The sequence below is a fragment of the Balaenoptera physalus genome, assembly GCF_965194825.1.
Source record: "Balaenoptera physalus genome assembly, chromosome: 13".
Lineage (NCBI taxonomy): Eukaryota > Metazoa > Chordata > Mammalia > Artiodactyla > Balaenopteridae > Balaenoptera > Balaenoptera physalus.
In genome coordinates this window covers 69,998,637-70,010,682 of record NC_138892.1, presented here as the reverse complement: position 1 = coordinate 70,010,682, position 12,046 = coordinate 69,998,637, and the positions used below count along the sequence as shown (strand labels likewise).

Genomic DNA, 12,046 nt, shown 5'->3' with positions numbered 1-12,046 from the left:
ACCAATTTTTCAAAAGAGGAAATAGTGAATGAAATAGCAAAAGTGTATCAATTTAGGAAATTATTTTTAGAACTAATCTATAACTTTCAGTAGGTAAGAGGAAGGAACAAATTTTGCAGCAGCTAAAAATATAGAATCAAATAGGGTGAAACAATAAGGTGTACTAAATTTTGCTTTTGGCAACTCATCAGATTTATGAAGATTTTGATTGAAATTTCATCTTTGTAAGGGAGAGCAGTAAGTGTTAAAAGGAAAAAACTTTTGTATGTTTTAGAAATTTTAAAGTATGGTACTATAGAAAAATCATTTTATAATGAGACATTTTAGTAATTTAAAGAACAAACATAAAATGAGTACCTTATTTAGAAAGTAAAATTGGTTATTGCTCATGGATAAGAGTTTGATAATTGAAAGCCTCTGAACAGACAACACAGTAACTTAAATATAATAGTTGATCAGTTTATAAATGTGTACCAAGGATATTTTGAGAATATCTATTGAAGTGAGTTCCTGGAAAGCTGTACTTATACTTGATTAGCCAATACACAAAATATATTTGAGTTAAATTATAAATGATAATCATAAATGCTAGTATACATGCTGATTTGTGAATAAGTTTGTTAAATATTACTAGATTAGGGGTCTGAACACTACAATGTTAATATTATTTTAATATGGTTATATTTCAGCTGCACATATAGTTTTATCCATGGCATATGTTGAAATTATTCTACTCCTGTAAGAGTTTCAGAATTTAAACTCTGCGATAAATTCAACATAGGTCATAAATGAGTGGTAACATAAGTTAATGAATAAGGCAGATTTTATCAAGTTTATTCAAGTTCTTGACCTATTTTTTTCCCTCCCCACATTTCCAACTGAGACTTTTGTATTTCATTATAAAAAGAGTTCTATATTTTTGTCTTTTTCTTTGCAAAACATGAGGGTGTTTAAATTATTTGATCCAAACAAGTAAGCTTCATTGGATAAATGAGGGAGAAAAGATATACAAACAAGTCATTAAATTCTCAAGAACTAATTTTAGTTATTTTGTAGACACAAATTTTAAAAAGGGAAACTGTTGAAAGAGTCTGGTTCATGTATTTCTTGGTTTTTTTTTAATGTTTCTTCTTGATGTATTATGTGTACATATAAAGACTAATTATTCAATTTATATCTTTTCATCATCACATTTCATATTCAAAGCCTGTCAAAAGTAACTGCCAAATCACTGAGATCTTAATACTGAGAACAGAATAGATTTCTCATGATTTGGAATTACAAACAAGTTCAGCAAAACAATTAGGCAACATCCAGCCAATCAGTTAACCAAAATTCTCCAAAGCATTTGTTGCCTTTTTAAGCTGATGTAAGAGAGACTAAATATAAAGAGTGGCTATGAGGGAATGGGTCAGTTGGATTTTCCTTTCATTTGGAGTCCCTGGCAGCCCATTTCTAAAATTGTGGTTGTTTTATACATATTACCTTCTTCGGAATCCAACAATAATATGAAAAACTATGAAAACATAACACGGATACCAGGACAGGACAAAACCAAGGAACTAGCCAACCAAATCTGTCCTAAGAAGGAAACATGAGATTGGCCTACTGCATTAGAGAAAGGAGCCAAAAGTTACCCATATTGACAGGGAGGAACTGAAATAATTGTTTCATTCTTATGAAAATATTATTGCTCTCTATTGCTTTTTTAGTTAAAAAGCTTTCATGCATTTCAATGTGGGAACAGACTTTAAAATCACGATTTAATATTACATAGTATTTTTTTTTATAGCTACTTTATTTATTTATTTATTTATTTTTAGCTGTGTTGGGTCTTCGTTTTGTGCGAGGGCTTTCTCTAGTTGCGGCAAGCGGGGGCCACTCTTCATCGTGGTGCGCGGGCCTCTCACTATCGCAGCCCCTCCCGTTGCGGGGCACAGGCTCCAGACGCGCAGGCTCAGCAGTTGTGGCTCACAGGCCCAGCTGCTCCGCGGCATGTGGGATCTTCCCAGATCAGGGCTCGAACCCGTGTCCCCTGCATTAGCAGGCAGATTCTCAACCACTGTGCCACCAGGGAAGCCCCTACATAGTATTTTATTTATTTATTAGATAAATAAATTCTCGATGAAATAAAAAAATTCATTCAAACTCACTTTACCAAAAAGTCAATTTTTAAATTTACAATATTAGTTTTAGTCATAACTATTGTTCAGTTCTATTTCCAGAAACATATGCTTGTTTCACAGCCTCCAATAAAGGCTTCTGTTGATGAGAGACCTTGACCCATGTCCTTTCGAGAGGACAACATTTTTTCGGTAGGGTTTATCCATTTAAGTGGAGTCTTTCAAGCAACTGTCTCCACCGTCTCCCTTTGTTCTTGCTCCACTCCTGCTGTTTTCGTTTTTCTGTCCCATTCCATTTGTGAAAGCGAGGCAGTGAGCCAAAAAACACCTCATGGATTAGTAGCAACCGCAGTCACTTGAGAGCAGGGTGGCCACCTGGCCTCTTTTGGTGTGAACAATTCAGCTCTGTGTGTATTGGTCCTAGTCAGGGCGGGCTCTGTAAGGACACTGTTTGAGAACAAGGTGCCCCGTGCCCAGGTAGGCTTGTTGTCAACACGTGAGTGCTTCAAAGAGAACAGGATGCAGCTTCCCCCTTTGCTGTTCTCTTGCTCTTGATAGAGATGGAAGGGCCTCACCTATTTTGAATGAGGTGCTGAATGGTTGCACCAGCTGTCATTCTTTCGCAAAGTAGGAATCAGGACTTCTGCTTGGAACAAAGCTAGAATCCAGTTCTCAGGAGGAGATTTTCTAGGAGAAAATGTTATTTGGTATCTTGTAAATAGCTGTTCTCTAGGGACAGTAATGATTAATGCAGGCTAAGAATAAAGAATGTACTTTTCTTCCTGCTATTTCCTGCAATGTACACAAAACTGATTGAAACAAATCGTTGCAGGTTGTTGAAACAGCATCATGAAAAATAGTTGGAAGGCAACCTTTGGTGGCAAATATAGGGGCTTTTACAAGAAGCTAAACTAAATATCCTTTTTAAAAAGGTGCAGCTGGAGTCTGCTTAGGGTTCGGTCTGCTTTGTGACCAGGACTTTGAGCCAGTGTAGACATGAGAGCTCAGAACAGGGGCCCCAACTGCAGGAGGGACAAACACTCAGACTCCAGCAGATCTAATGTGCTGCTTCTCACTGCCAGGCCTGGAGGACGGGAAGGGGTAGCAGAAATTATACTCATTTGGAATCAGAGTGAGGGCTGGTGTAGCCTCAATGCCCAGGAAAAAGTCAATCTCCTCAAGGATGACAGGGGTGAGGAGACAGATTCCATGGACTAGGCGTGGAAGCAAAGAGAATGTGGTATTGAAGAGTAGATTGACGATCAAGTCAGGGATTACAGATTCCTTCTTTCTGCTATGCTCTGCAGGCGGTAGTCTCTTAGATGGCTCTGTGTGTCTTTATATTGCTGGTATGCCAGAGGTAGCCTCTATATGGGGCAAACCTGTAGAAGAGGGGTGAAGCAAAAGAGATCTTACAGAGCAATACAAAATATCTATATGCAGAAAAACTAAGTTAAATACTGGTTCTACCACTTAACAGATGGGTAGCTTTGAACAAATTGCTTTCTCTGAGCATCACCAGTTTCATATCTGCAAAAGGGCATAATACCTACCTCATAGTGTTTTTATGAGGATTAAATATAATATAGTATATAGAACGCTCCACATTGTACCTGGCATATTGTAAATGCTCAGAAAGTGCTAAGTTACTATTATTTATCAGATTCTATATACTATGAGTACTGCTTTCTCATACCTTATTGATCAGATATATCATCCGTTAACCACACACATGTTTCATATTGCATGCTCTTCATTATTAGGACTTTGCATCATCAGTGCAAATGCGTGGCTGTTATGGGAAAGCAACTCTAAACTCCTGCCCCATTGTTAATGAGTGGAGAGAAGAGAAGGGATATTTGTTGGGCTGTTACTGTATGCTTTTGTGTACGTCACCTTAGTTTACCTTTACAACAGTTTTATGAGATAGGTGCTATTATCTTTTTGTTAATAAGAAGAAACTGGGAATCAAAGAGTTTAAGTTGTCCAAGCTCACATGTATTAATGGTGGAACTGGAATAGTTTTTTTGAAAGCAGGATGTATGCTTTTTCACTTTTATCACATTTCACTTTTTTTAAATAAAATGAATTTTGGGGGGAATATACTGTAATAACCACTTTGCTGAAATTGTAAAAAAAAAAAAAAGTAATGCATAGATTCTATTTACATTTCATTCTTAGAACAACGGGTGAATCATTCACCTCCCAGGCAACCATTGGATGCCAGCTGGGAAGGGAGCATGACCCTGGTGATGGGTGAGGCAGCTCTCTTCAGCAAAGGGTCATTCTTGGAGAGGGCTGAAAGCTGAGAGCTGTCAGCTGACAGCATTCCCAACTGACGAGAAAGCAGTTTTGACGGGGGACTTGGTAGGTGTAGCCCAGCATCCATGACACCTTTGGTGATTGATAGTAATTTAGAAAAAGGAGGAAAGTCACATCTAATATAGGAATACAGATTTATTTTCAGTGTTGTTTTCGAATCAGTTATAAACTGTTTGAAGCTTAATTTTCTGTGTTTTCCTTTCAAATATTAACAATTCCCTTTGCAATTTCTGTACTAGGTTAACTGTTTCCACACGTTGGTTTTGCCTCTAAGACCACTATTGAAAATCTGTCAATAAATCTCATTCCAAGCAGTGTAAAATAGTGTAAAAGTACTTTTTCTCTCCAGTTCACATGAAGATCATTTGTATGTACAGCCATTCTGGTTGGGTTTAAGATAAAACTAGTGTCTTTTCCTTTTTTCATCAGGTTTTAGGCCTAGAGATAAGGACTTTATCTAAGGATTATTTTCATATGAATATTATTAAAGAAGACACTGATTCAGTTCAATTCAATTAGGTATCATGTTATATATATTCTAAAAGTATTTTAGAAATTCATATTACTTTTTCATCTAAAGAAGAAATCTGGGTAGAAAGACAGTGCTTTCTGTTACTTTTATTGGTTCCTTAATGATTTTTTCCAGAGAGGTGATCATGGACCTTGCCTCTTCTCTTCCAGGACCTCCTTCTCTGCCCCTCGTAGCCTCTTACTTTACTGAGAGGTATGAGATAATCATATTTGACATCTCTCCATTTCCTTCTTCCGTACTGCAAGCTCTGTGTGTTTTTTATATGACCTTTCTTCTTTCCTTACCATTTGTCGAGTACATACCATGTGTTAGGTTCTCTTCTAGGTGCTTAGAATATGCCAAAGAACAAAACACACTGAAGTCCCTGCCCTCACTGAGCTCACAGAATAATGTACATTTATATTAAATAGGTCCTTATTTCCATTCTTAAGTCCATCTCTTAAATGTTTCCTTTGGGAAATTCCTCTTAAATCTATAAACTTTCTAAAAGTATACTCATATTCACTTACTTTAATATATATATATCTTTATAATCAGGCTACCCTAAAACCACCACACTCTTATTTTTCTCCTCCTTTGTCTGAGTAGTCTGCATCTAGTGTCTCATCTTCTTTAGTTCTCCTTCATTCCTTGTAATCTTGTAATCCAATGTCTTACCTTGAACGTTTGCAAAATTTTTTCTGGGAAACTATACTCACACATTTACCTCTTTTAGCTTCCACTGCTGCCATCCTGCCTCTCTCGGACCATTGCAACAGACTCATTCCTAACAGGCCTCTTTGGCAATAATTACTTCAGTCTTCGAGTCTACCTTATAAACTGCTGGCAGAATATGCTTTGTGATGGGAAGTCCCCAACACCAACCCCAGTTTTGATGATTCACCAGGACTCAGAGGCCACAGTATATATTAGTACTCAATGGCTGTGATTATGTCAAAAGGATACAAAGCAAAATCCATGAGAAGAAAAGCTACATGAGGCAGAACCCTGGGGAAACCAGGCACAAGCTTCCAGAGTCCTCTCCCAGTGAAGGCACACAGAACACATGCAATTCTTCCAGAAAGGAGTTGTAACACCATGTGTGAAATGTTGCCAGCCAAGGAAACACATTAGAGACTCAGTGCGCAGAGTTTTTATTGAGGGCTGGTCACACAGGCACCCTCTGCCTCTGGCACATATCCAAATTCCAGACTCCCAAAAGGGAAGCATGTTTTTATTTTTTATTTTTTTTTATTCACAATGAAAGCAAATTTTATTCTACTATCTTTTGTATTTAGTTTCATTTACCATAGCACTAGAGTTTAAATTATATCAATTTGACTCATTTGGCTTAATTTCACACTTAAGAGACAATGCAAATTTGGAAATCACACTTACACGTAGTATAGAATTTAAATGTTTTTAGCATGGTCGTATTATTTATACAAATAGTTTAGGCACAACGAGACAGCCTTATTAGTTATAGAATGGTGAGAATTTCCAAATCCAAATTCCCACATGCCAGCCAAGGGCCAACTTTGCAAGCAGGCCTTTCTAAGGATAGCAGTTTAGGCCCTCTATGTTAACTCTGGTCTGCACACTCCTCTTAAAGAGTAGCTCTGATATTCATTCATTCACTAAATATTTATTAAATATCTACAATGTATTGAATACAGTGTTAGGTACTAGAGATGCAGTAGTGAGCAAAATAGATAAAATCCCTATCTTGGGTAATACAATTTCAGGTGGTAATCAAGGTTATGAAATAAAATAAAACAGTTTAATGAGATAAAGAACAGTGAGATGGGGTGGACATTGTTTTAGATGGAGTCACAAGGGAAGGCCTGTCTGAAGAGGTGAAATTGTAGTAGAGACTAAAAAGAGGATTTATGCAGAGGGAATAACAAGTGAAATGCCCAGAGATGAAAACAGCAAGAAGATTACTACAGCTAAAGTGGAATGTGGAAGATTACTACAGCTAAGAGAGTGGAAGGAGATAAGTTTGGAGAAATTGTCAGAAACTGCACTATTTCTCAAAGCTTTGGGAACAGTGAGTGACATAATCTAACATATTTTTAAATGTTCATATAAGTTGCTGTCAAAAACTAGGGCAAGAGTGGAAGAACACTCTGTTCTAGAAGTCTTAAGATGTCATGGAGGGTTGGACTAGAGTGGGAGCAGTGGAATAATGAGAAGGTATTAATGACACTTTACTGCTTAAGAACTCCAGTCACCCAATGGCTACAGTATGTAGTTCTGATACCTCATGCTGACCTTCAGTGCATTTTTGATCTTGAACCAATCTCCTAACCACCCAAAATTTCTCAAAATTTCCTCTTATATACTCAATATTTAAATCAACCTAAGTTTCTAGCCATTAATTAAATATGATATATTTTCCTCACCTCCATAATTCATTTTCTTGTCAAAAATTATGATCCCTTTTAGCTATTCTTTTGCATCCAGATGTTACTTATTCTTCAAAACTCCTTTTCTATGCATCCTTCCCGATTTTCCACTTTGGAATTAATTTCTCTTCCCATGCATTTCACTTCTCTACTGCCACCGAAAACTCTAACTTAAACTTTGTGGCTTAAAATACCAGTTTTACTTTGCTCATGATTTGTGGGTCAGAAATGCAGGAAGGGCTCAGCTACATCGTTCACCTGATGTGTCGTCAGCTAGAGTAGCTGAGACTGGAGGATCCATTTCCAAGATGGCTACTTCACTCACCTCCGTGCTTCTTGGTATTTCTCCATCTCCACCTGGTGCTTCACCCTTCAGGGCTTTGGTTTCTCGCAGCATGGCAGCCTCTCACATGGAGCCTGAGTCCTCTAAGAGACCAAGATGGAAGCTGCCAGTTTTCCTAAAGGTTAGGCGTGGAACTGACATACCATTACTTTTATCATACTGTACTTCTCACTGCAGTCACAGGCCAGCCCAGATTCAAGGGAACGGGGGAAAGGCTTTATTCCTTGTCAAGAGAATTACATGTGTATACAGGGAGGAAAGGAATTAATAGCAGCCATTTTGGAGACACCTATCACACCATAGTACTTTACTCAAATACCTATTTTCATAGTGTTCCCTGGTATTACATGTATTTGTATAGATGTCTCATATCTCTTATGAGATTGAAAACTCTTTGAGGGAGGAAATAATGGCTGGTTCATCTTTGTATTGCTAGTGTCTAATCTGTTGTCTGATTTTCAATGCTCATTTCTTGAACAGAACTTACATGGCAATATTCTTAGAAAATACATACTGAAATGAAAACATAATTCAGTTCAACAAATAATTATTGAATATCTACTAAATTCAGTAGGTAGATTAATAGTAGGGTTTGAACATTTCTTACATTTGAATAGTTTTACAGTTTACAGGTGAATTAAAGTCTTTAAACATTTACTGGGTAAACATCTGTGATGTGTGCTATGGGGGATCTGAAGATTAATAACACCTTATTTAACATCCATTTTTAAATTTCTTTTTCACAACCATGTTTGAGGTGTGTGGAAAGAATTTGCGAGCCTCGTATTACAGATGAGGAGCAGTCAAGGGAACTTTTGGCAGATCTGGGCCTGTAATTTAAGTTATTCTCTTGATTTCCAGGGCAATGATATTTCCTACACCATGTGGAGGTCTAATGCTCAGATATTAGAGGCCCTGCATAATATGGCCATAAACCTACCCTTCCATTTATACTGGTCACTACTCTTTAAGTACTGGGTATTCTTGTCCTGTGAACAGACCCAAAACATTCTCATAATTTTGCTGATGTTTCCATCTAGTTTCCCCTTACTTATTTATACTTATTAACATTTAATATTAAAATATTAATATTGATTGAGATGCTACTTGGTGAGATACTGTACTGGGCACTAGAGATACAAAGGTGAGAGGGAAATGTTCCTTACCCTCAAGGGGTTCTCAGCCAGCGTTAGAGACAGTGTCTCCTAGATAGGGCCTCATCCCTCTTCCGCTTCCCTTTCCCATCTCTTGTTGAAATCCTACTCATTTTTCAGATGTTAGAAAAAAATGTCACCTCCTCTAAGAAGTCATTTTTATTTCTCTGGTCATCTTATCACTTTTATATAGTAGTTTTTGTATTGTTCACAGTTTGTAATTGTATGGTTGTCTTCAATTTCTTTGAGTCTCCGACTCTGCTGACATTCAGGAAGAAGCAAAATTTGGGTTCTGGCATCTGAAACTCAACAAGTCAAAGCAGAATTCTTTATCTTTCCCTCCAGATGAGTTCATATAGCTACTGTATACTTTTAAAATTAATTCTATGAATCTGAGTCCTCATGACTTTCTTATTTTCTTTTAATAGTGTTATTTTTCTCTTAGTAATATAGCTAGAATTTTATTTATACCCTTCTGGGTACTTTTGGTGTCAATCTAGACTTTGAGGATATATTATGATTAATAATGATTGATAATAGACCCTACTTGAGTCATGATTAATAATAGTGAACCCTACTTGAAGTACACATTTCTAGACCTGGCCTAGATCTGTCTATGGGGTAGGAGGTTGTTTTCATCTCATCTGTAATTCATTTTAGATATCTAGGATGTAGGAAAATAGTGACTCCAGAGTCCCAGCAGTGTGTTGATCTTGACCTAATATGGTGTCCCCTAAACAGTTCTGTATGGGTGAGAGCACCTTGTGATGTTGGTATTGAATAACTTAGTTCACAATGTCCAGCACAGTAGTTATTTGTGCTCTAACAGACTGCTTCTCTTATACAACACTTCTCTTGAAATTCAACTCCTGAACTGATTTGTTAACATTTGCAATAGAACCAGAGAGTCTGAGACCTACAGAAGGTAGGATTGGCTTTAAGATGCAAGTGGCCTTACAGGTAGTTGGAAAAGCAACCTATCTGACTAATTCAAGAACTTTCAGACTCTTAGTCCAGCCAAAGAAGACAGTAATCATCTTCCACTTGGCGTGGAGCAGCTGTCAGTCAATGGGTATATATCAAGTATACGTGATAACCAAGCCTTATGGCAAGATCAAAAAGATCTTGAGAATGAAGCCTCTGCCCCAGGTACTTTTCAGACTAATGAGAATTCAATACAAGGCCTAATTCAACCATGTGAGAGCAGCTGATTATTATGCTGTTTTGTTTAAACTCATATTCCTTGAAGTCTGGTCCTGAACATTTTTAATAAAGAAACCTAAAATATTTCCTTTGGCTCCAATTGAAGGCATCGTAATAGCAAAGAGCTTTGTAAGGCATGAAGTAAACATCGGATTATCTAGAGCACAGTTTCCTGAATATCTTTACTGATGGGTCCTCCATCTAGACCACAGTGGCAATTTATATTCATGATTTGTGAAAGATTCCAAACTGTCTCCTGGACTATCAAAAGACAAACTTATTTTCAGTATATGTTAGAGGATTTTATTGTGTAAAACACTGGTGGTCCATATATGCATTTTGAAGTAGCAATGCTAAACAGCCTTATTTCTTGATCATTCTGAATAAACAGAAATGTACTACATAGTAAATTCAGTATATTGGACTCACGTAGGAAATTGTGCTTTGTTTTCTTAATGAGCAAATTCAATGAACAGAAAGCCTTTGAAATTCATTTTAGGTGCATTTTCCCCACATTTTAATTCTTTTTGAAGTGAGAATGTACAAAAATCACTAACTTTCAGCAATTGTAAAAATAACTGTCATTATTGAGCACTTGCTCAGTGCCTAGCACAGTGCAAGGTACTTCATATACATAATTCTCTTTAGTTGTCCTGTCTTGAATTAGCAGAATCATTAGCCCTAAGTAGTGTATTAGAAAGAAAATGAGCTTCGGAGGCCATCAGATCTGGATTTGCCACCACGTAGATTTGCGACCCGTACAAACTAATTTTCTTATCTCTGAAGAGGTTTGTCATAAGGATTCATGTGCACTTGTTTTATCCTCATATGTATATTAATATAAAGCTGGTCAAAATCAGTAGCACTCAGTAAGAGTTTGCACTAATCCCTTGGATGAGAATTGAAAGTGAGTTTTTATTTTGAAACTTGGAGCCCGCCTACAGTTTTCTCAATCTGTTCTCAAACTGTCTGATTCTCCTAACAGCAGTAAATATCTACTGGTGGGATTAGACAGCTGGAGCTTGCTACCTTGTATTGCATTTGAATAAGATATTTACATACAGTGCTTTTGGTGTATTTGCTTGCATGCGTTTTTCTTAAGATCAGCCTTAGAGATCTGCTGGGGCCGTGTTCTGAGGATAGGAGCAGCCGCCACACACAGGTAGATTAAGAAGTTGGGGCTTCCCTGGTGGCGCAGTGGTTGGGAATCCGCCTGCCAATGCGGCGGACACGGGTTCGTGCCCCGGTCTGGGAAGATCCCACATGCCGCGGAGCGGCTAGGCCTGTGAGCCACAACTACTGAGCCTGCGCGTCTGGAGCCTGTGCTCCGCAACAGGAGAGGCCGCGGCGGTGAGAGGCCCGCGCACCGCGATGAAGAGTGGCCCCCGCTTGCCACAACTAGAGAAAGCCCTCGCACAGAAACGAAGACCCAACACAGCCAAAAATAAAAATAAATAAAATAAATAAATTAAAAAAAAGTTGTAGCACTGAGTGCAACTCTTTTGGGAAACCATCCCTGTTAATTTATTAACGATTTAAAAAGGGAAATCAATTCGATCCTTTATTATACTTGAAGATACTCTCATGCTTTTAAAGTATTTTATATTCTTTATATTTTTTTCCAGGTTAAGAGCAATACATACTTAGTATAGAGCATTTGAAAACTATAGAACCAAATGCTCGTGCGAGAGAGAGAGAGGAAAGAAGATTAAAATCATCTGCCATTCCACCACTCTTGACTAACCAGATTACAGTTTTGATTCTGTATTTTGCCCATTTTATTAAGTATTATAAGGCAACATAATTTACAAAGACTATATGGTTTCCCAACATATATCTATCCTGTAATTTATTAAACCAAATCTCATTGATTACTTAGGTCATTTTTTTTTTCTGTTAATATAAATGAAACATTTTTGTGTATAAATCTTTGTCTCAATGTCTGAATTTTTTAAGGGAAGACCACTAGAAAGGGAATTATT

General features: G+C 37.3%; 1 protein-coding gene across 16 annotated transcripts in view; it reads left to right on the top strand.

The window, feature by feature from the left end:
* The window catches only part of TMEM117 (transmembrane protein 117), a 522,112-nt gene that overhangs the window by 37,978 nt on the left and 472,088 nt on the right, over window positions 1-12,046 (top strand). The gene's annotated exons all lie outside the window — the stretch shown is intronic.